Genomic DNA, 23,874 nt, shown 5'->3' on the forward strand with positions numbered 1-23,874 from the left:
TTTTGGGCTTGGGGGAGAGCGAAGACGGCTAGAAACAGCGCCACTTATTTCGGCAGAAATTTTGGGTCCCCTTATTGCTACGTTCACAAGCACAAAACAGCTCCCACCTTCCCCCCAAACCCGACACGTTGAAAAGGGTTTGCTTGCTCCTCCATGTGACCCCCACGCCCCCAGCCCCGACAAGGGAAGAGGGAAACACGTCAGGTTTTTGGGCGAGTTTTTTTTGGCGGGGGTGGGGGAGGAGTGGTTGGGGAGAGGAACGGATCCAATGCCGCAGAACCGGCCAGGCCAGGACTGGCTCTCCTGAGGGGGAGGGAGAGGCGGGGGCGCCCACGGGCCCGGGTCGCCAGGGTCGGCCCCGCGGGGCGAGCGGGCGCGCCACGGCGCAGTTCCGGGACGAACCAGAGGTTGCGGCGGGGAGCCGCCGGGTGTGGGGGGGGCGGAGGACGGCGATCCACCTAGGCGACGTGGCAGCCATTCCCAACTCCCCGAGACCCCTCCCCATTCGGCCGCCCACCCGCCCTCTCGCGGCTGGCTGCTGCGAGGCTGCTCTACCCCGGCCGGCCGGAGAGCGGCAGTGTCTCCTCGCCGGGCGCTCGCCGCGCGTCTCCCCCCGCGGCCGCCTCTGCTCGCCAGCCCAGCGCCGCGCCAGAGAGCGCAGTGGCGGCGGCGGGAAAGGCTGCGGACTCGCGGCGCGCACTCGACGACGCGGCCCCAGCCTCGACGCCTTCGGCGCGTCCCGGGAGCAGGTAAAGGCGGCGGGTGGGAGCTGGGGCGGCGGGGCCGGGGTGAGGGGCCTGGGGGTAAGGGATCCCGGGGCCCCGAGCCCAAGCGGAGGGCCTGAGGCAGTGGCGGGTGGCACTGCGACCGAAACCCGAAACCCCGAACGTGCGGGGCCGCCTCTTGTCCGGCCCGCGGGCCAGGCCGCCCGGACGGAAGGGAAGTGAGGCGTCGGCGAGAGGCGGGCCCTGGCGCGCCGCCCGAGGCCGGCCGAAGGCGGGGGCTGCGGCCGCTTCCTCGGCCTCCCAGTCGCTGGCGGGCCTCCAGGCCCCGGGCACTCCCCTCTCGCCCCCCGGGGCTCCCTCGCTGTCGGTTCCCGCCGGGACTTGACCTCCCGCCCCTCTGAGCGCTTTTCGCGTTTCCCAGGCGGAGCCTTCTTGGAACTTCGGGCCACCCTCCCGAGTACGTAGTCCGAGCAAAGCCGTTTATTTACTCACTTCTTCAAATGCAAACACAGCCTCTCGCTCCACATGTGCAGATTTTGGATACTGCGGGGACGTTCCCTGTCCCTGGTTATCTGTGCCTCTTTGATCCTCGTCCACACCGCCCTCCCCCACCGCAACTTTGAGCCTCACTGGGACCCTCCTTTAACCCTGCTGTCACCCAGACCCTCTCCGAGGTGTCCGTTTGGAAATCTGTCTTCGACAGAGTGAGTCATCTGACTGGGGGGCACAGTTTATTCCTTCTGCTCTTTTAATTAAAACAGTTTTTTTCCCTCAGAAAGAGAGCTAGAGTAATAAAAAAAAAAGCGTAGGTGCCCGATTACGCGCAGTGTTGGCTTTAGACAGTCTTCCTCTCGGCAGCAGTCTTAGGCTCTGATATTTGTGGCACGGACAGGTTTGTACACATTCTCGCCATGCAGTGGTTGTAGTGTCTCCATAGCACGGTTCTGACTTGAAGGCGGGATTGGCTGGTTTTTTCTACTCGACATCTTTAAGCCAATGAAGAAGCGCTTCTTGCCTGGAGACTGGTTAACTCAGAAAAGGTGGGGATTGGTTGAGCTCAGAGAAGAAAATCCTGAAGATCAACCTGGCCTCTCAGAAAACAATGATTTGCAGCTGCCTCTCTTCTCCCACTTAAAAAAAATGTTTTTTATCCCAACATCAGCCTTTTCCTTCCGATTTTATTGTTTTCATGGCTTTTTTTCTCTCAAACAGCCAGCTGTCTTGTGTAACTCGTTTTAACTCTCCTTCAGTTTTCAATGAAAGAATTTTTACACGCGTTAAAAAATGTAAACATCATGTGTTTTGTGTTTTGATAATCATCATGGGTCCATTTTCTTACATTGTTCGTTTTTAAAGGTCAGAAATTAAATCAACGATTTTTAGTTCCTGTGCCCGAGCCTTTATTAAAAAAGTGGCCGTCCTCGGATGGGGGGCTGCAGGGGTGGAGATGGTGGGAAGAATAGGAAAGAAATGGCTGCTTTTCTACAAGGAGGCTACAATTTAGTTCGTGAAAAAAGACTAACGTATAAACAATTAAAAACACCCAACCCAGTACTCAGCATACAGTACTTATGAATGTCAATTTGTGTACCTGGTTGACTTTAGTTGCTTTGAAGGGGGGAGTAAAGAGGACCTGAGTACTGGACTTCAAACAAAAAGTGGGCTTAATTTATGGTAGAGGAATGTGTTTTTCTTTATTAAAGTAGGCATGGTATCTTGTACACAAAAGGCTACATAAACATCAGTGTAGGTGCATTTTTTTTTAACACTATCTGATTCCTTTTCTAAAAATCGCCATTTCCTTCATGATTATCCATGGTTGTGCATGTCTTTTGATATGCAAAGCAGTAACCATTTATTAGTCAATGTGAATTTTAGAACATAACGACCATCTTTGCCTTCCTTCTCTTCAGCTTTTTATTGCAAACTCACATTGTAAGTCTTGGGGAGAATCTCAACATTGAACTTAAATCACTTTTTAATAAAATTGAGGTATGAATGACATGCAGTATTAGATTGGTTTCAGATGTACAACATAATGATTTGACATTTGTATACGTTGCGAAATAGTCACCATAGTAAGTCTAGTAATTGTCGCCTTACCAAGTTAATACAGCGTTATTGACTGTAGTATTCCACATGCTGTACATTATATCCCTGTGATCAGATCACTATTAAATACCTTTAGAAGTAGTTTCATTAGGAATTAAAGAAAAGATTGAACTTTTTTTGATATTTACCATGCCAGACAATGAGTAAGCCAAACGTCATTATCATCCTCATCACCCTCATCCTCATTGTAATATAAATGCCAGGCACTGTTTTAAGCACTTTACATATGCTGTTGTATTTAATTCTCACAATTCTATGAGATTTGCACTGTTATCGGTACTATTTTGCAAATGAGGAAACAGAAAATCTGAGAAATGTGAAAAAAGTTGCCCAAGGTCACCCAACTGTTATTTGGCAGAGCAGGATTCAGTCAAGCCTGGATCTTTGTGACCCAAAACTTTACCCTTAATGCATCCTTTCCATGGCCCTCTGAAACAAAACCTTTGATATCAGGTAAATGATTGCATTTCCAGATAACTACCATTCATCCCATCAGTTGTAAGATGAACTATTATATATACCTATACAAAATTTTCAAAAAATTTTTTTTTAAAAAAACCCAAAAATGCTCCAAGTAAACTGTGACATGTTATTGAGTTTAGGATGTTTCTTTAATGCAGAAATGTAAACATATGTCTTAAAATTGATGAAATAAGGTATATCGGTTTGTCACCTGAACATTTTTCCCTCTACATTACAATGAATAATTCAGTTTGTTTATATAAAACCATATAGCGATTTTAACATTACTTTGAATTTTAGTTTATTGAATTTACTTTTAAGTACTTTCCTCCCTACTGTACTAAAGTCTTAAAATATGCCTAGATGGGCAGACTGTTGGAAGAATCTCAGCATTGTCCTCCAGAAATTATCATTATTATTATTTTTTTAAACTTTTTTTTTTTGGTGAGGAAGATTAGCCCTGAGCTAACATCTGTTGCCAATCCTCCTCTTTTTGCTGAGGAAGATTGGCCCTGGGCTAACATCCGTGCCCATCTTCGTCTGCTTTATATGGGACACCCCCACAGCATGGCTTGACAAGCGGTGCATTTGTCTGCGCCTGGGATCCGAACCTCTGAACCCTGGGCCACCGAAGCGGAGCACGAAAACTTAACCACTGAGCCAGCCCCTCTCCAGAAATTATTTTATTGAGACATCTAGATTGAGGTTAATCAATTTGTGCTATCTAAACTCATATACAAAAATTAAAAGAGCATTTTATTAATTTCCATGGAGGAATAAACTGGCTAAGCCAGCTAGATTTTTATGACCATTAGTGGAATTACAGGATCAAAGAACCCACATGTTGCTCTTGCCTGAGCACTACCTCTGAGTGTACCAATTTCCCTAAACTTGGCTAGACTGATTGTGGACACTGTATTTTTCTAAATGTGGATTGTCTTTTCATATCCTTTGATGATCTGTTGGGTCTGTTTTTCTTAAAACTTTGAGAAAGACACAAACATGATTATTGGTGTTGTTTTTCTTGAAAATATTTTTCTTTAGGTTGCTGTTTTACTTTTTGGTTACTTTTAATTGTCAGAAGTTTGAAATGTTCATACGTAAATCGATCATTCTTTTCCTTTGTCATTGCTTCATACTTCCAAATTAAGAAATTTCATTGTTTTACAGCTGTGATGATCAGTTTTTTCCAATATTTCTAAAATTAACTCTGTAATCAGAATTTATTTTAGTATAAAATGTGACACCACCTTGTTTTACAAATTGCTATTAAATCGTTTTAACACTGTTAAAAATTTCTATCTTACCTTCCTCTTTTAGAAAGCCTATCTTATTACATATAAATTTTGAGGTGTAGTTAGGATTATTTCTGGACTCTCGAATTCTCATAATGGTTCTTCAATCTTTTATTGGATTTTTGTAGCTGTACCATTTAATTTTATTATGTTGCTTTCATAATATACTCTAGTATTTAGTAGAGTGAATTCTTCCCTTATGTCTTTTCTTAAAAAAAATTTTTAGGGGCCAGCCGGGTGGCATAGTGGTTAAGTTCGCAGGTTTGGATCCCGGGTTTGGACCTATGCACCGCTCATCAAGCCATGCTATGGCAGCATCCCGTATACAAAATGAAGGAAGATGGGCACATATGTTAGCTCAAGGCTCATCTTCCTCAGCAAAAAGAGAAGATTGGCAACAGATGTTAGCTCAGGGCCAATCTTCCTCACCAAAAAAAGAAACCAAAACATTTTTATACACCTTTATTCATTAAATTTAAGAATTAGTTTGGGAGACTGGCATGAATAATATTCAATTTCTCTGTTCTGAAGCAGGACATCTTTTTTTTTTTTTATTCCTTTCTGTCTTTGAATTTATCATTTCTTCTGTCTGGAGTGTCTTGACTGTTCTCCCTGCTCTCCTGCCCCTAAACTGTCTGCTAACCTTCTTCAAGATTTAGGTGGTATTTGTTGTAAAATGTTCCTTCCCCCAGCAGAGATAATCACTTACTCTTTGTATTACCTCTGAACTTTTGGTGTATTTCTATTATACACATTGCTATATTGAGCTGCCTCCTCCCTCTAATAACTGTGAGCCTCAGTGAATCTTACTTTTTAAATTTCCTAACACTGGTCCCAACACTATAGGTATTAAATAAATATTGGCATGAATAAAGGAGATATTTTACTTTTAAAAATATTTCTCCCAGTTGCCATTTGTATGCTGATAATTCTCTAATTTCCAACCCAAAGCTCTTTCCTGATAACTGGACTCATGTATCATCTATCTTCATGACATGTCCATTTGTATGCTCCCCATAGTACCTAAAACTGAGCATATCCCAAACTGTAGTCATTATCAGCCTTCCCTCTCCCATCCTCAAACCCAAAATATGAAACAAACTGCCTCTTTTCTGTCTTCTCTCTAGAGGAGGATTAAATGAGATAATGCATGTGTGGTAAGAATTCAGTAAATAGTAGACAATGCTAATAACTTGACAGAAACATGAGCCATTCCTTGTCGTCTTCTTTTTTCTTTCACATTCTGTGTGATCACTGAGCCCTGTTGGATTTTTCCTCCTTAATATCTCTTGAATCTGTGCCTTTTCTCTATCCCCAAGGCTACCATCCTACTCCATCGTTAGCATCATCTCTCACCTGGATTGCCTCAGTAGCCTCCTAAGTGGTTATCCCTGCTTCCAGTCTTGCCTTCCAATCCATTTTTCCCACTGTAGCCACAGTAATCTGTTTAACACATTTGGACATGTTACTCCCCTGCTAAAAACCTTTTGTATGGCTTTTCATTGTCTTCAGGATAAAGTCTGAACTTCTTAAGTTGGCTTTCAGGATCTTCATGATCTGACTTCTATTTACCTCTTCATCTTCTGTGTCACTTCCTTCCTTTGCTTTCAATATGCTAGTCATATTCGGTTATTTACATTTCTCCTTTAAGATTGTTAAATCTAGGCCTGAGTATAGAAGCTTTGCTTGTCTGGAATGCCTTCCCTACTTCCTTGCTTCCCTCCCCTTTGGTTTTGTTAACTCATACTTGTCTTTCAGGTCTCAGTTGGGGTGATACCTCTGTGGGGAAGTCCTCCTTGATACCTCAAGGCTGGGTCACGTGCACCTTCTATTTGTTTCCCTAGCACTCTATATCCTCTTATCACATTGTAATTACTTGCTTATTTGTCATCTCACCATGTACTGGTTAGGATGTAATGAAAGGAAAAGGTAAATTGGCTATCTTAAAAAATGATGTGAGGGGCTGGCCCTGTGGCCTAGTGGTTAAGTTTGGCATGCTCTGCTTTGGCGGCCTGGGTTCAGTTCCCAGGCATGGTCCTACACCACTTGTCAGGGGCCATGCTGTGGTGGTGACCCACCTACAAAATAGAGGAAGATTGGCACTGATGTTAGCTCAGGGTGAATCTTCCTCAAGCAAAAAAAAAAAAAAAAAAAAAAAAGAAAAAGATGTCATTTGCATGGAGTATACTAGAAAGGAAATTAAATAGTAATTTTGGGGTTTAGCTAGTAAGGAAGGGAAAGAGACATTATTTCTGATAGATGAAAGATTCTAAGTCAGGAAAGGCATACTAGGTAGGCCCTTTTACACCTTCAGTGAAATATATCTTTTGACGTATAATTTTTTTTTTTTGTGAGGAAGATCAGCCCTGAGCTAACATCTGTGCTAATCCTCCTCTTTTTGCTGAGGAAGACCGGCTCTGAGCTAACATCTATTGCCAATCCTCCACCTTTTTTTCCCCAAAGCCCCAGTAGATAGTTGTATGTCATAGTTGCACATCCTTCTAGTTGCTGTATGTGGGACGCGGCCTCAGCATGGCCGGAGAAGCGGTGCGTCCGTGGGCGCCCGGGTTCCGAACCCAGGCCGCCAGCACGGAGCGCGCGCACTCAACGGCCAAGCCACGGGACCGGCCCTTTGATGTATAATTTGAATCTATTCAGTTTCTCTGTGTATTAGTTAGAACTTTTTAGATTGCAAGTAACAGAGATACAGTTTGAAATAGCCTATGGAGGGAAAAGTTACTGGTCCAATAGCCATATAACAGAAATTGTATGCATAGAGATGGCCATAAGGAGCTAAGGTAGGAACTTGCCCATAGTTAGGCCTTTCCTATACTTAGACTCTGTGCATACTGGCATCATTTCTCCTACTGTGGATATGCTGCTTCACATGGTGGGACCTGGTTCCTGGCAGTGCAGGCTTATCTACTTAGAGCCTCATGTTAGAGGCTCTAGATAGATTTGGTCACCTGCCCATCTCTTGACCAATTTCTGCAGCTGAGGGGATGAGGTACTATGCTTAGTTCAGCCTAGGTCATGAGATGTGCTCACTTATATGGCCAGGGGTCCATTAGTAGAAAACAGACCCCTGGTCAGGTAGGGGAGGAGAAGAGGGAGTTCTGGGCAGACACGAATATCCATTATAATTCTTAACCACTCTTCTGATTATAAATTGATTTTCCTAGGTACTTTATTTGTAGGAAAGAAATGCCCTGTATTATGACCTGAGTATTCCAGGTACTGAAATGATAAGTCCAATAATTTAAAGAACTAAATTGGCTTTTTGGTTTGTGCTGGCATGTAACAAGTATTTATTGAGCTCTTGTTTGCTAACTAAGACACATCTGCGAGATGCTTGTAGGCTAGTAGTCTAAACAAATAAATGCAAAGGTGCTAAGATAGAGGTATATCTAGGGTGCATTGGGAGTTGTGTCTAAATCAGACTTTGGGATAGTGGAAAACTTTCCTGAAGGAAAGTTGATTGAGCTGAGAAATATGGGTTGAATGGGATAGGGTAGAAGGACTTTGGGGCAGAACATGTGTGAGGCATAGAGATGTGAAATGTCCTACTTTGTGTGGGAAACAAATAATTAGATACAGGAGGACTAGAGAGTACCTGAGGGGAAGTAGAGGAAGAGGAGGCTAGGGTTATGTAAGGGGCCAGATCATAGAAGTCCTTGAATGGTTTACCAAGAAGTTGGGACTTGATCTTGAAGCTATAGAGAGTCATTGGAGGATTTTAAGTTGGACCTCAGAGGCTTGAAGTGCCCAGTAATATTCAAGTGGATAGGTCTATCAGGCAGTTAACTGTATTGGTTAATTGTTTGGGAGAGAATTCTTTGCTGGAATCACAGTGATAGGTATTGAAACCTTGGGTTTAGATGGACCTAGGAAAAGCTGATGGAGCACAAGGTTGGGGACAGAACCCGGGGAGCAGTGACATTGAAAATGTGAGCAGAAGAGAAGGAATCACTGAAAGAAACTGAGAAGGGGCAGCCAGAGAAAAGCCAGTAGATGTAGGGGGTAGATTGCATTGGATCAAGAAGTGAACAGATAGTGGGAAACAACAAACGTAAACTACTTTTATTTTAAGAGACTGAAACTACAGGAAATGTTAGGAGTTTGGTAAGTCTGAATTAAAAATTCCCCTGATTATTATCAATTCTGGGTGCTTTGAGAAAATCAAATTTCTAAACAGTTTTTCCAGTGCAGGAATTTGGACGTTTTAGAATTAGAATTTTTAAAGACAGAAAGGAGAGGATGGAGCCTTTTTGGTGGGTAATGGTTGGTAGGAAAGAAGTGGTTGAGTAGGAGATGGATGTGGTGTATGTACAATCATTCATATTGGGGATTACAGAGTACCTAATTTGTACATAGTTTCTGGAGCTATAAAGACGCGGTAAATCTGTTTTATCGGGGGACCCGGAGTTGATGATTGTAGTTGTAATTAAATCTAGTTCACTTAGGATTTCTATTTGTGATTTTTCTTTTCTGTTCTATTTCTGACTCTTCCTCTCTTGAGTGAACGTTTTCTTTCCCTGCTAACCACTGTCACTTATTTTTTTTCTTTGTAGTTGAACTCCTTATAGTTTAAAAAAAAAAAAAATTGTGGTAAACATTCACAAAATTTACCATCTTAATCATTTTTAAGTGAACAGTACAGCAGTGCCAAATATATGTACATTGTTAATACAAGAAATATCTAAAACTCTTTCATCTTGCAAAACTGAAACTCTATACCCACTGAACAACTCCCCTTTTCCCCCTCCCCTCTAGTCCCTGGCAACCATCATCCTACTTTCTAAGAGTTTGACTACTGTAACTCCTCATATAAGTGGACTCATATAGTATTTGTTTTTTTGTGACTGGCTTATTTCACTTAGCATAGTTTCCTCAAGGTTCATCCATGTTGTTGCATATGATTTCCTTATTTTTTAAGGCTGCATAATATTCCAGTCTGTGTGTGTGTGTATGTGTGTGTATACACATCACATTTTCTTTATCCGTTCTTCTGTCAATGGACATTTAGGTTGCTTCCATCTCTTGGCTGTTGTGAATAATGCTGCAGTGAACATGGGTGCAAATATCTTTTTGAGATCCTGTTTTCAGTTCTTTTAGATATATACCCAAAAGTGGGATTGCTGGATCATATTCTATTTTTAATTTTTTTTTTTTGCTGAGGGAGGTTTGCCCTGAGCTAACATCTGCTGCCAATCTTCCTGTTTTTTGCTTGAGGAAGATTTGCCCAGAGCTAAGATCTGTGCCAGTCTTCCTCTATTTTGTATGTGGGTCACCGCCACAGTATGACTGCTGATGAGTGGTGTAGATCCATGCCCAAGGACCGAACCCAGGCTGCTGAAGTGGAATGTGCCGAACTTAACCACTAGGCCATGGGGCCAGCTCCTCTATTTTTAATTTTTTGAAGAACCTTCATACTGTTTTCCGTAGCTGCACCATTTTACATTCCCACCAGTAGTGCACAAGTATTTCACTTTTTCCACATCCTCACTTATGCTCGTTATTTTCGTTTTTTTGATAATAACCATCCTAATGGGTGTAAGGTGATATCTCATTATGATTTTGATTTGAGTTTCCCTGATGTTTAGTGATGTTGAGCATCTTTTCATGCTTGTTGGCTATTTGTATATCACCTTTGGGGAAATGTCTATTCAAATCTTTTGCCCATGGGCCGGCCCCATGGCTTAGCGGTTAAGTGCGTGCGCTCTGCTGCTGGCGGCCCGGGTTTGGATCCCAGGCGTGCATTGACACACCACTTCTCCAGCCATGCTGAGGCTGCGTCCCACATACAACAACTAGAAGGCTGTGTAACTATGACATACAACTATCTACTGGGGCTTTGGGGGAAAAAAATAAATAAATAAAAATTAAAAAAAATCTTTTGCCCATTTTTAAAATTGAGTTGTTTTTTGTTGTTGTGTTGTAGGAGTTCTTTATATATTCTGGGTATTAACCACTCATCAGATACATGGTTTGCAAATATTTTTTCCCATTTGGTAGGTAGCCTCTGTTGATTGTTTCCTTTGCTGTGCAGAAGTTTTTAAGTTTGATGTAGTCGTATATGTTTATTTTTGCTTTTGTTTCCTGTGCTTTTGGTGCCATATCCAAGAAATTGTTGTTAAATCCAATATCGTGAAGATTTGCCTCTGTTTCTTCTAGGAGTTTTATAGTTTCAGGTCTTATGTTTAGATCTTTAACCCATTTGGAGTTAATTTTTGTAGATGGTGTAGGGTAAGAGTCTAACTTCATTCTTTTGTTTGTGGATATCAAGTTTTCCCAGCACCATTCATTGAAAAGACTACCCTCTCCCCATTGTGTCACGTTGGCACCCTTGTTGAAGATTATTTGACCATATATGTGAGGGTTTATTTCAGGGCTCCATTTTATTCCATTGGTCTTATGTCTGTCTTTATGCCAGTACCATACTGTTTGGTTACTATAGCTTTGTAATAGGTTTTGAAATCAGGAAGTGTGAAACTTCCAGCTTTGTTTTTCTTTCTCAAGGTTGTTTTGGCTGTTCGGAGTCCTTCTCTTAATATTTATCCTTTAAAAAATTTCCTTTCATTTTCTTCCTTCCCTTTTACTTACAGCATGATTGAATTTTCTAAGACGACATATTATCTTTAGCATATATCTCCCAGAAAAAGGATATTCTCCTATAAAACCACAAAGCCATTATCTTTCCTAGCAAAATTATCAATAATTCCCTAATATATAATACTTATACCATATTCAGATTTCTCCAATTGTTCCCAAAACGTCTTTTATTGCTGCTTTTTTTTTTAAATACCAAATTCCAATCAAGAGCTACTCATTGCATTTGGTTGTTAACTCATGAGTCATTTTTATTATAGAATTGCCTCTGTTACGTACCCACCTCCTTTGCCACCCTTCCTTCTCTCCGCCATGATATAGACTTGTTAGCTCTGTTAAGAACATCTGACATTTTATATTGCTGATCATTTCCTCATGGTATAGTATAACCTCTTCCTCTATCCTCCATATATCTTGTAAACTGGGAGTTAGATCTAAAGGTGTTTCAGATTCAGGTTAAACATTTTTGGAAGAGTACTTCATTTAGTAATGCTGTATACTCATATTGTTTCACATTAAGAGGCATATAATGTTGAGTTGTCTCACAATTTTGATGCTGTGTTTGATCACCAGGCTAAGATGGTGACAAGTAGATCATTTTATTGTAAAGTTATGTTTTTCTTTTTGCACCCAGCAAGTAATCTGTGGCATGGTACTTTGGTACCAGGTGAATTTCTTATCAGCCTTTTGCTAGTGATTTTAGCTTTCATTGATGATTGTTGATGATAATTGATGATTCTTGATCAGCTATTTAATAATGGGTTACAAAATCGTAATTAGTTTTGGATTCTATTGTTCCTTTTACATTCCTTTTATATAGTCTTCTATACATTCCTAAGTCGTCTTCCATAAAGAAGTTTCCTTCATCAACTAGGGCTATTTTGTTACCTTGAAATAATGTTCTACTTAAAAGGCAGGAAACGCTTAGTAGTTTCTCATTATGTAACCATTTCCAGAGTGTAATCGTCACCTCCAATGGTGGCAAATGCGGTCAGTCTTTTTTCTTTTTCTTTACTTTTGTGGCTTTCTCTTTGGAATAGCATATATCTTTATTTTATAAATATTATATGTATTTTGCACTTTGATTTCATATAGGATTATAGTTGGATATAAATTTGCCTTTATTATATCTGCGCTATATAATTTATATATATTTTTTATAGTAAGAAGACACTATGTTGGATAACAGGAAGAGCTGTAGAGTTTGCAGATATCAACTATAGCCTTAATAAGCACATTGATAGCATCACTGCTAGACAGACGGTAAGTATGATTAAAGTCATAGACTATGCATATTTTTACACATAGGTTTTTAAGCTTTTATTTACATATTGAGTGTTTAAAAAATCTCTCATGAGAAGGAAAATGTCACAAATTTTGTTACTAGAATTTCTCAAAGAGCTTGTGGTTGCATAAATATGTTGACCCAGGAAGTCTAAAGAACTGTATCATGGTCCTAGTTTTCCCATTTAATGTGTGTTTTTGTTTCTCTGCTTCTAAAATGCCATTTCTTGCTCTTTTATATTTGGTATATTGTTAGCCATCCACAAATATTATTTGAGCACCTATTTTATGTATAGGACTATGGCTAAGTGCCAGATTGGAGTATATATCATAATCTGTGTTCTCAAGGAACATGGCTAATTGGGGAAGTAAACACATATAGATGAAATTATGTCAGTAAAACCAACAATGTGAGGCTCTAAAATAACTAAGCAAGACTAGAACTGGCAGTAAGTAATGAAGGATTATAGAAAATTTTGAAGAATTATAGAGGAAATACATCTTCCTGCCCTTCTTTGGCAGAAAGCTATATATTGTTCAGTAACTGGCTTTTCCCCTTAAGAATATGTCTCAGAGATCTTGCTCATTTTCTACGTTCCACCTTAAACTTTTTAATAGCTGCATAGTATTCCAAAGGGTGATTTTTGCAATAATTTATTAACCATACTCTTATCCATCCAATATTTAGGATGTCTTCAATTATCAATTATACTAGTTCTTATGACAGAGAGATACATTTTAAGATTATTTGTTACCTTAATTTGGTTACATTTTCTATAAATACTGTCTTTTTTAATTACATACCTTTTGGTACCTTGATGAGATTTAGTGTCTACCTTACCCTTATCACAGCAGTACACTTAAAATCATCTTGTTAGGTAACTTAATCCCCAGTAAAGACTGATTGTATTGGTTCTTGGTAGCATTTGTTTCTGAGGGAGATATTTTCTGATCTTGTCTGGGATCATGCCATGTTTGGGTCCTGTAACTTTCCTATATGTTCCTTACAGAGAGATATTTTTTGTTTTTGTTCCTTTTTTTGATGGTTTTAAAGAGGTAAAGTATTATTAATATATTTTATTGTTAGTATCAATTTTCTTAGGCCTATTCTTCCTAGATGGTGGATACTGAGTATTAAATAGAATATCTGTCTTGATTGTTATAGAAATTTATTATTTTGTGGATATTTTCCATAAAGGCAAGTTATTTAAAATTACTTTATATAAAAGTCCTTATAATATATACATATAAGAGATTGATTCATAAAATGATAGGGGGAATTTTTTAGTGTTGTGTTGATGATGTAGTTTTCAGTAGGGTGGTTTTTTTTTTTTTTTTGTGAGGAAGACTGGCTCTGAGCTAACATCCATTGCCAGTCCTCCTCTTTTTGCTGAGGAAGATTAGCCCTGAGCTAACATCTGTGCCCATCTTCCTCTATTTTGTATGTGGGATGCTGCCACAGCATGGCTTGATTAGCAGTACGTAGGTCCTCGCCTGAGATCCCAAACCGCGAACCCTGGGCTGCTGAAGTGGAGCTCACGAACTTAACTGCTACGCCACCAGGCCAGCCCAGTACGATGGTTTTTTTTGAAGTGATGTTTATTGGTATATCCCCTTTAATGGCAGTACTGACCATTGCCATATCACTGTTAGAGTTCGTGTTCACTCTACTAGTATTTATAGATTTCATGTTCACCCTGAATTTTTTTTTAATGGTTAAAAGAAAGTACGTCCTTTTGTGTTAAAAAAAACAACTAGAGTTGGTAAGACCTCTGTTTACTATGCTGGAATATTTTGATGATAATCAGTGAGCAAGTATGTATTGGTTAAGTTCTCTATCAGGTTAAAATTGAATAATAGAAGTAGAAGAGCTTGGAAAATATGTATATGAAATTTATATTTTCATGGTATCACTATTAATAAAAATTTATATTATTTGTTTTTAGGTTCTTCATTTGAGCCAGTCCTTTCACATTTCTGCATAATATATCAAATTTACTTAACCATCCTTATTTCCCATATCTTTTTAGAATACACTCTATTTAGGTCAGGTATGTATGTGTAGAAGTTATACAAGCTTATTTAAACTAGTATATTAATAAGACTCTCCTTATGGAAAAAGGAAGATATATAAGATCAGGTGATAAGAGTTAAATGTGAACATTACTAAAGTGGATAAATGGGATTGAGATAAACTGGATATACAAAATAAAACTGGTAATTGGGAGGTAGTGACACCTATGTATATTTTTATACATACGAGTTTCTTCACTGCACTAACTATTGGTTGGACACTCAAACTGCCTATATGTTTAGATCTACTTCCATAAAAGTGGAAAAAAAAGGTGGAAAGAATATATAATTTATAAGCTGAAAGAAGTATGGAGGGAAGTCCAAGATTTGGCTTTAAATGATAATAGTGATTATTGTTTTTTTCCCTGATTGTGGAAGAACGTATCTATTATAGATTACTTGGAAAATACAAACGTAGTATATAAAAAAAAAAAGTAGTATGTTAAGAATAAAGTTACTTTTAATCTCATTACCCAGAGATTTCTTTTCCAGTCTAATATTCCAGTTCCATTTGGGTGTCTGTATAAATTATATTTAGTTTTGTGTCTTGCTTTCTTTTCTAACATTGCCTTAAAAATTTTCAATGAAATATTATCCAAAATATAATCTTTAATGTCTATATAAAATTCCATCTTATGAATCTATAGGAATATTGTACTTAGTAGAGTCTAACAAACCTGGGTTCAGATCACAGTTTTGCTACTTAAGAGCCTTAAGCCTGATATTTACTTTTTCTAGTCCTTAGTTTTCTTATTTGTAAATAAGCATAATATTACTTACTGTTTTAAGAATTAAATAAAATCATGATCTTAGCATTCTAGCTGGCACATAACTATTTAATAAATTATACTTAACTGTCACCAGAAATTATTTTATCATTCCTTTCTCACCAAATATTGTCAGTTTTGCTTTGTAAAAAATCACTGTATTTTGAACATCTCTATATAAATATTTATGTAAATTTGTGATTATTTTTCATGATGAATTCCTAGAATTCATTGTTGGGTCAAAGAATATATGTAATCTAAAATTTCTTGGTACGTAGTGCCAGTTTGCTTTCCAGAAAGGTTATACCAATTTATACTCTTCACAATGTATGAGAATTCCTATTTTGCTATAGCCTTGCCAACACTGGCTATTATTATTTTAAAAATTATTATTTTTTATTTAATAGGCAACATAATATTCTCTTTTAATTCTGTTTATTAATGAGTTAAACTTTTTAATGTTTACTGAGTATTTCTGTTTCTTTTTAGAATTCTGTACCTATTGCTTTCCTGTTCTTGGTTCTTATTCCCTACCTTAATCCTTCATTCTTCCAGCAGAAATTTATTGAGTGCTAACTATGTGCTAGACATTGTTTTAGTATTGGTATTTAGTTTTGGTACTTATTATTTAGTTTAGTGATGGCAGTACACGAGTGAACAGAATTCACAAAAACATTTGCCTTCAAAGAACTTACTTTCTAGTCTCAGGATATATAGACATTAAACAAAATAAACATCTAAATTATAGAGTGATAATTGCTTTGGAGGAAAAAAATAATGAAAAGGAGATGGAGAGAATGTGTGTCTGTGCAATTTTACATAGGGCAGTTAGGGAAAGCCTCACTGCAAGGGCGCCATGAGTAAAGTTTTGTAAGTCAGGAGTGAGTCAGGTAGATATCTAGGGAAGGTGCATTTCAGGCTAAGAATCAAGTATAAGGGCAGAGAAGCAGAATACTGGGTGAGTTTAAGAAAGAGCAAGAGAGAGAGTAGCAAAACATGATTTGAGAGATATTAGGGAACCAGACTGTCTAGGATCTTAACGAGACCATTTTAAGAACTTGGGCTTTTACTCTGCATGAGATGCACAGCTGTTGGAGGTTTTAAAGCAAAGGAGTGGCCTGGTTTGACTTAACGATCTACTGATTCAACATCAACATTCCATCTGGCTTCTTTACAGAAATTGATAAGCTGGTTCTAAATTTCACATGGAAATGCAAGGGGCCCAGAATAGTCAAAACAGTCTTGGAAAAGAACAAAGTTAGAAGACACATTTCCTGATTTTAAAACTTAGTAAAGCTACAGTAATCAAGACAATGTGATACTGGCATAAGAATAGACATACAGATCAATGAAATAGAATTGAGAGTCCAGCAATAAACTCTTACACTTACTGGTCAATTGATTTTTGACAAGGGTGCCAAGACCTTTCAATGGGGAAAGAATAGTCTTTTCAGCAAATGGTGGGGGGATAACTGGGTATGCACATGAAAAAGAATTAGCTTGGACTCCTATCTCACACCATATACAAAAAGTGAACTCAAAATGGATTAAAGACCTAAATGTAAGAGCTAAAACTGTAAAACTCTTAGAAGAAAACAGGTTTAAATCTTTGTGACCTTGATTTGGGCAATGGTTTCTTAGATAGGACACCAAAAGTATAAGTGACAAAAGAAAAAAAATTCATCAAGATAAAACATATTTGTGCTTCAAAGGACACCATGAAGAAAGTGAAGAGACAACCCACAGAATGGGAGAAAATATTTGATAAGAGACTCGTATCCAGAATGTATAAAGAACTCTTACAGCTCAATAATGTAGACAAGTAACCCTTAAATTTAAAAATGAGCAAAGGATCTGAATAGACATTTCTTCAAAGAAGATATACAAATGTCAATAAGCACATGTAATGATGGTCAACAACATTAGTCATTAGGGAAATGCAAGTCGAAACCACAATGAGATATCAGTAGGATGGCCGTAATCAAAAAGATGGGCAATAACAGGTGAGGATGTAGAGAAACGGGAGCTCCCATACATTGCTGGTGGAAATTAAAATGGTACAGCCACTTTGGAAAACAGTCCGGCAGTTCCTCACAGGTAACATAGAATTACCAAATGACCTGAATATATTTTGAATTTAGAACTGTTGAGATTTGCTGAATGATCAGACATGAGTGTGAGAGAAAGAGGAGGCAAAAATGACTCTTAGTTTTTTGACCTCAGCAGCTGGAAATTGCCATTAGCTGAGATTGAAAGGACTGTAGTTAGGGCAGGTCTGTAGTGGAGGATCAGGAGATCACTTTTAGACCCACCTGATTTGAGATGTATATTAGATACACAAATAGAGATGGTCAGTGGGTAGTTTGATGTGGGTCTGGAATCAGGGAAGAGGTGCAGGTTGGATATGTAAATTTGTTAGCATTTTCTTAGTGTTTAAAGCCATCAGACTGGGTGAGATCACCAAAGGAGCTGGTAAGTCAGGGAAAAGAAGAGATCCCAGGGCTAAGCCCTGGAGCACTCCACTCTTTCCAAATTGAGTGATAAGAAAATCCTAAGAGTGGTAGTGTCCTTAGAAGCAGATAATGAGTGTCCTCAGGGTGTTCTCCTGAGGAATGATTATCAGCTGTGTAGATGCTGCTGCTAGGTTTAGACCATTAGATTTTATGTTATTTTCTAATTGTTGCTGGTATACAGAAATACAATCCAGCAGCCTTGCTAAATTATTTTGGTAATCCAACAGATAATCTGTAGTTTCTTTTGGATTTTATATGCACTCAGTCATATTGTCTGAATAATGATAGTTTTATTTCTTTTCCAATCCTTATAACTTCTTTTCAAGTTCCAATGCGCTGGCTTTGACCTCTAATACAATGTAGCAATGTAGAATAGAAGAGGTGATACAGTCGTCCTTGTGTCGTTTCTGATTGCAGAGGGAAAGCTTTCAGCATTTCACAATTAAGTACAAGGTGCTGTTGTTTTTTGTTTTTTTTTTTGTAAATGCCTTTATCAGTTCCCTTCTATTTCTAGTTTGTACAGTTTTATTTTTATCATGAGTGGATAGTGACTTTTTTCAAATGATTTTTCTGCATATATTGTGTCATGTGATTTTTCTTCTTTATTTTGTTAATGTCAGGAATTGTATTGATTGACTTTCAAATATTAAAACAATCTTATATTCTTAAAATAAATTCAGGTTAGTTGTCAATATTATTTTATAACTCACTAATATAATTTTTTTATAATTTATGTATCACTACTTTAGTATTTTGTTTAGGAATTTTGCATCTATTTTCATGAGTGAAATAGGCCTATAATTTTTCTTTCTTTTAATATCCTTGCAAGGTTTTGGTATCAGGGTTAAGCTGGCCTCATAAAATTAGTTGGGAAGTTTATTTCCTCTTTTTCTATTCTCTAGAAGTTTGTATAGGATTGGTATTAGAGGTTATTTAGTGGAATTTACTGATAAAGCCATATAGACCTAGAGCTTTCTTTGTGGGAAGGTTTTTTTTTGGTGAGAGAGATTAGCCCTGAGCTGAGATCTGTTGCCAATCCTCCTCTTTTTGCTGAGGAAAATTGGCCCTGGGCTAACATCCGTGCCCATCTTCCTCTACTGTATATGTGGGATGCCTGCCACAGCATGGCTTGATGAGCAATGCGTAGGTCTGCACCCGGCATGTGAACCTGCGAACCTCGGGCTGCCGAAGCAGAGCATGTGAACTTAACCACTACACCACTGGGCCAGCCCCTCCCACTCTATTCTTTTTCAAAATTGTTTTAGCTATTCTAGTTTCTTTGTCTTTCCATTTAATTTTAGAATAATCTTGTCTATATCCACAAAAATTTTGCTGGGATTTTGGTGGGAATTGTGTTCAACTTGTCTATCAGTTTGGGGAGAATTGACATCTTTACTATATTGAGCCTTCCAGTCCATAAACATGATGTGTCTTTCTGTTTGTTTAGGTCTTTAATTTCTTTCATCAGTGTTTTGTAGTTTTCAGCATACAAGTCGCATAGATATTTTGTTAGATTTATGCTTAAGTATTTCATTTTTTTTGAGTGTTTGTGAATGGTAATGTATTTTAAATTATGGTGTCCATGTGTTCATTGGTAGAATATATAAATACAGTGGCTACTTATTTTTTTTTTTTTTTAAGATTTTATTTATTTTATTTTTCCCAAAGCCCCAGTGGATAGTTGTGTGTCGTAGCTGCACATCCTTCTAGTTGTTGTATGTGGGACTCGGCCTCAGGATGAACGGAGAAGTGGTGCCTCGATGCGCACCCGGGATCCGAACCCGGGCCACCAGCATCGCAGCGCGCGCACTTAACCACCAAGCCACAGGGCCGGCCCTACAGTGGCTACTTAAATACAGAATATATAAATACAGTGGCTACTTAAATACAGATTATATAAATACAGTGGCTATTTAAATTTATGTATTTAAATATAAATACAGAATATATTAATACAATTCATTGGTAGAATATATAAATGCAGTGGCTAGAATATATAAATACAGTGTCCATGTGTTCAATGGTAGAACATATAAATGCGTTGGTAGAATATATAAATATAGTGAGGGCTGGCCCTGTGGCTTAGCAGTTGAGTGTGCGTGCTCCGCTGCTGGCGGCCCGGGTTCGGATCCCGGGCCCGCACCGATGCGCCACTTCTCCGGCCATGCTGAGGCCGTGTCCCACATACAGCAACTAGAAGGATGTGCAGCTATGACATACAACTGTCTACTGGGGCTTTGGGGGAAAAAAATAAATAAATAAAAAATTAAAAAAAAATACAGTGACTGTATTGTAAATAATATGGTACATTCCAATGTAACATATTTGCTTGTCTTTAACTCACAATTTTAAAAGGTTAAAAAGAAAAACGTTATACAGACGTAAAGGTAGAAGAAACTGAAAATTAGAAAATCATACGTACAATTCATTTTTCTCTCTTTTATTTTTTTTTTTACAATAGTGATAAGAATGCCTCTGAGATTTTGCCTCTTTGCTCCATTTACTACCTCTGTGCACATTCTTACATTGATAGCAACCTACCAGTTGCAGTTTCAATCAATGCCAATCTCATGAAAGAGAAAATGTGAATACCGTTATCTTGTATCCTGGACTTTGCTGAACTCACTCATTTGTTGGAGATTTTGTAGGATTTTCTACATAGACAAGCATGTCATCTGTAAGTAGGGACAGTTTTATTTCTTCCTTTCTGATCTTTATGTGTTCTTTTTCCTTTTCTTGCCTTGCTTCACAGGCTAGAACTTCCAGCATGACGTTGAATAAGAGTGGTAAGAGTGGACATCCTTGCCTTGTTCCTAATCTTTGGAGGAAGGCATTTAGTATTTCACCATTAAATATAATGTTAGCTGTAGGGTATTTGTAGATGCTCTTAATCAAGTTGAGGAAGTTCTCCTCTATTTCTGTTTTTCTGGTAGTTTATGTCATGAATGGGTTTTGAATTTTGTCGATGTTTTTTTCTTCGTTGATTGATATGATTGTGATTTTTCTTCTTTAGCATGTTAATATGGGGGTTACACTGATTTTTGAATATTTGAACCAGCCTTGCATCCCTGAAATATACCTCACTTGATCATGGTATATAATCTTTTTTATATATTGCTGAATTCTGTTTGATAATATTTTGTCAAGGATTTTTACGTCTGTATTCATGAAGAATATTGGTTTGTAGTGTTTTTGGTACTGGCTTTGTCTGATTTTGTTATCAGGATAATAATACCTCATAAAATGAATTGGGAAGTGTTCCTTCTATTTTTGGAAGAGATTGTATAGAGTTAGTGTTAATTCTTCTTAAAAATGTTTGTGAGAATACTCCATTGAAGCTCTTTGGGCCTGGGATTTATTTTTTGGGAGTTTTAAAATTGTGAATTAAATTTCATTAAAAATGATAGGGCTTTTATCTGTTTACTGTTGGAGGAGTTGTGGTAGTGTGTGGTTTTTGAGAAATTGGTCCATTTCTTATAAATTGTCAAACTTTTGTGTGTACACTTGTTCACAGTATTCCTTTATTTTTATTTATTTATTTTTAAAGATTTTATTTATTTATTTTTCCCCCCAAAGCCCCAGTAGTTGTATGTCATAGCTGCACATCCTTCTAGTTGCTGTATGTGGGACCCGGCCTCAGCATGGCCGGAGAAGCGGCGTCAGTGCGCGGGGATCCGAACCCCGGCCGCCAGCAGCGGAGCGCGCGCACTTAACCACTAAGCCATGGGGCCGGCCCCACAGTATTCCTTTATTGTCTGCATTCCCTTGATGTCTGCAGGGTCTGTAGTGATATCACTTGTTTTATTCCTGATATTGGTAATTTGTGTCTTCTCTCTTTTTTTTCTTTGTCAGTTTTGCCAGAAGTTTGTCAATTTTATTGATCTTTTCAAAGAACCATCAATTTGTATCATTGATTTTTCTCTATTGTTTTTCTGTTTTCAGTTTCATTCATTTCTGCTCCTATCTTTATTATTCCCTTCCTTCTACTGTCTTTGGGTTTATTTTGCTCTTTTTCTAGGTTCTTGTGGGGGCTTAGATTATTGATTTGAGACTTTTCCTCTCTTCTAATGTATGCATTTAGTGCTATAAATTTCCATCATTGCTGCTTTAGCTGTGTCCTACAAATTTTGATATGGTGTATTTTCAATTTCATTTTCTTCAATGTATTTTTTAATTTTCCTTGAGACTTCATCTTTGCTCCTTGTATTATTTAGTATATTGCTTAGGTTCAAAGTGTTTGGAGATTTTCCTGTTACCTTTCTGTTACTGACTTCTAGTTTGCTTCTAGTTTGATTCCATTGTGGTCAGAGAACATACTTTCTGTGATTTCAGATATTTTAAATTTGTTGAGGTTTATTTTATAGCCTAGCATATGGTCTATCTTGGTATATGTTCTGTGGACACTTGGAAAGAATGTATATTCTGCTGCTGTTGGATGAAGTGTTATATAAATGTTGATTAGATCCTTAATTGATGGTGTTATTGAGTTCTTCTATATCCTTGCTGATCCTCTGTCTAGTTGTTCTATCAATTGTTGAGAGAGGGGTATTGAAGTCTCTTAGCTATAGTTGTGGATTTGTCTATTTCTCCTTTCAATTCTATCAGTTTTTGTTTCACTTATTTAGTGGCTCTGTTCTTTGGTGCATACCATTTAGGGTTGTTGTATCTTCTTGGTGGGCTGATCCTTTATGATTATATAATGTCCTTCTCTGTCTCTGATAATTTTCTTTGCTCTAAATTCTACTTTATCTGATATTAATATAAAAGATGTAATTTTAATTAACTTAAATTTAAATAGTCACATGTGGCTGGTGGCTGCCACATTGATAGCAGTTCTGGAAGATGGAGAGAGTTATGATACAATAAATTTAATAGGCAAATTTTATAGTATGTTAGAAGGTATTAAGAGCAATGAATGGTTAACAGGAAAGGGAGATTGGGGCAGAGGGAGTGGGGAATATGATTTTAAATTGGGTAATCAAGGAAGAAATTGTTGAACGTGACACTTGAACAAAGATTCGAAAGAATGAGAGAGTTAGCAATGCAGATATCTTGGGGAAGAGTATATTGAAAGCCAGCGCGGAGGTGGGCCATTGTAAGAACTTTAGCTTTTGCTCTGAGTGACGTGGAGAACCACTTGAGGATTTAGAGGAGACCCTAATTCATTCTGACTTATGCTGTATGAAGAATATTCTGACTCGTGTGTTGAAAATAGACTATAGAGGGCAAGGATTGGAAGCAGGGAGACAGGAATATAGGTGAAAGATGATGATAGCCAACCAAATGGTTAGGGCAGATTTTGGGGAAAATATCAGACATTTAGTTTTAGATATGTTTAGTTTGAAATATTTATTTGATAAGCGTAAACTGTCTGGAGTTCTCCCTATATATGAGTCCCTACCCTTGTGGAGCTTACACTTTACTGGAATATGGGTAGTAAATATAATAAATAAATAAAACATATACTATGTTAGAAAGTGATAAGTCTTATGGAGAAAGTTCAAGTAAGGGAAGAAGGATAAATGGTGTTGGAGGATGACTTCCTGAGAAGGTAACATTTGAGTAATGATAGGAAGGTGGTGAGGAAATAAATCTTATGGATACCTGAGAGAATAGTAGTTCAAGTGGATGGAACCAAGATGTAAAGATTCCCAGGTGGGAGCATGGCTGGTGTGTTTGAAGAAGAGCAAGGAGGTGAAGTGTGGTTGGAGTGACGAGCAAGGGAAAGTGGATTAGGGATGACAGCACTGAGGTAACAAGTGTCTGGGTTATAGGCTATTTTAAGGGCTCTGGCTTTTACCCTCAGTGAGATGGGAAGCTAGTGGATAGTTTTGCAGAGGGAATGCATGATCCGACCTACGGTCTAACTGAGACACTCTGATTGCTGTGCTAAATAGACTGAAGGGGCAAGGGCAGCAGCAAGGAGATTCCTCAGGAGACTATTACAGTAATCCAGGCAAGAGGCTGTGGTAGCAGTGGAGATGGTGAGGAATGATCATGTTTTGGATACATTTTAAGGGTACTGACAATTGGC

The 23,874-nt window shown here is 38.3% G+C and overlaps 1 protein-coding gene across 10 annotated transcripts in view; it reads left to right on the plus strand.

Moving 5' to 3' along the window:
* Window positions 1-464: 464 nt before the first annotated feature.
* The window catches only part of N4BP2 (NEDD4 binding protein 2), a 78,897-nt gene continuing 55,487 nt past the window's right edge, over window positions 465-23,874 (plus strand). For 4 of the 10 annotated variants that reach the window (XM_087434215.1, XM_087434218.1, XM_087434219.1 and 1 more), the window contains exons 1-2: window positions 468-749; window positions 12,367-12,466. The gene's annotated coding sequence lies outside the window, so the exon portion shown is untranslated. Of the gene's footprint in view, window positions 750-1,407; window positions 1,430-12,366; window positions 12,467-14,433; window positions 14,539-20,301; window positions 20,518-23,874 lie in introns of those variants that run through there. The other 6 variants (XM_014786858.2, XM_087434217.1, XR_015552906.1 and 3 more) reach the window with 6 other exon arrangements.

This window comes from Ceratotherium simum, chromosome 8 (assembly GCF_057802395.1).
Source record: "Ceratotherium simum simum isolate JZ-2026a chromosome 8, ASM5780239v1, whole genome shotgun sequence".
Taxonomy (NCBI): Eukaryota; Metazoa; Chordata; class Mammalia; order Perissodactyla; family Rhinocerotidae; genus Ceratotherium; species Ceratotherium simum.